Source organism: Prunus mume, linkage group LG4, assembly GCF_029339155.1.
Source record: "Prunus mume cultivar Tortuosa linkage group LG4, ASM2933915v1, whole genome shotgun sequence".
Taxonomy (NCBI): domain Eukaryota; kingdom Viridiplantae; phylum Streptophyta; class Magnoliopsida; order Rosales; family Rosaceae; genus Prunus; species Prunus mume.
The window spans coordinates 538,427-540,111 of record NC_142701.1 but is presented as its reverse complement, the minus strand read 5'-3'; the positions used below and the strand labels follow the sequence as shown (position 1 = coordinate 540,111).

The 1,685-nt window shown below is 37.9% G+C and overlaps 1 pseudogene; it reads right to left on the bottom strand.

Moving 5' to 3' along the window:
* Positions 1 to 500: 500 nt before the first annotated feature.
* LOC148917581 (uncharacterized) lies at positions 501 to 1,407 on the bottom strand (annotated as a pseudogene).
* Between the last annotated feature and the right edge of the window lie 278 nt (positions 1,408 to 1,685).

Sequence of the window (1,685 nt, the reverse complement as noted above, 5' to 3'; positions counted from 1 at the left end):
GAATCTTGTAAAGATACAAGATTTTTAATATTTGAAAAGTAACCTTCAGGGACCTTCATACCATAGAAAGAATTGTAAACCGCTCTCTTATCTGCTCTTGACAAATTCCAAGGCCCTGGAGGCAAGCGAGTGCGTCTTTGTCCATACTCGGTTGCAAATCAGTCTTGACCCCCATGTTCAATAAATTCAAACGAGCAGTAATCCCATCTTTATTTTTTCCAGGGATCTCCAACAACGTACCAATGATACTATCACAAACATTTTTCTTGATGTGCATAACATCAAGGGCATGCCTCACAGGAAGGTATTTCTAGTACTCGAGATCAAAGAATTTACTTGTTCCAACAAACTTTGTCACCATCATTTTCACTTCCACCTCCCCCTTTTTTCGAGCCCCATTTATAATTAATACCTTCAATCATTTGTAACACTTCTTCTCCGGTTAATGGGTTTGGAGGCGTGTCATATTCAGGTTTCCCATTAAATGCTGCACGTTGCCTCTAATATGGATAATATCTTGGTAACCATTTTCTATGCCCGATGTAACATATTTTGTGGCCATTTTTCAACCCGTGACTAGGTGTATCATCACCGCATATTGGACAAGCTTTATATCCTTTTATGATACAACTAGATAAGTTTCCATAAGCGGGAAAATCATTAATTGTCCACAGTAATGCAGCTCTGAGTGTAAAGTATTCTCCTAAATGAGCATCATACACTCCTTTAATCTCATCCCACAAAGATTTTAAATCATTAATCAAAGGCTCTAAGTAGACGTCTATATCATTTCCGGGTTGTTTTGGACCGGGAATCAATAAGATCAACATCATGAACTTTCATTTCATGCATAGCCATGGTGGGAGATTATATGTAACTAAGATAACTGGCCAGCAACTGTATCTGGTAATTAGAGAACTGTGGGGATTGAATCCATCAGATGAGAGAGTCAATCTCAAGTTTCTTGGCTCATTACCGAACTCGGGCCATTTATCATCAATGAGTTTTCAAGAGGGAGAATCAGCCGGATGAGACATCTAACCTTCAATTGCTTTTTTATCAGCATGCCAAATCAAACTCTTAGCTATCTTGCATGATTGAAACATCCTTTTAAATCTTGGAATTGGTGGAAAATACCACACTACCTTTGATGGGACACCCTCTTTCAAGATTGAATCTTTGCCTTCCTTCCATCTTGAGATTCCACAAGTAGGACAATGAGTTGAATGTTCATACTCCTTCCTATACAAGATGCAATCATTGGGGCATGTGTAGATTTTCTCATAACTTAAGCCCCAATGCACACAAAGTCTTTTTTGCCTCATACATAGAGGAAGGTATTGTATTTCCTTCTGGAAGCAATTCTCCTTGAAGTATTAACAATTCTGTAAAATATACATCACTCATCCCATGTTTTGCCTTCAAATTATATAACTTCACTAATGCCGACAACTTGGTGTACTTACTACAATTAGGGTACAAGGGTTGATCTCCATCGCCAATCACATTGCCGAACTCATAAGGATCGGATCCAAAATTGCCTAAATCATTATCATCCATCTCTATTTCTTCAGACACAAAATTGTACTTACTATGTTCATCATCTTCTTCCACATTTCTACTAGCATTAGTAGTTTCTTGCCAAGGTTCTCCATGAAATGTCCAATTCTTATAACTTTGGTCAA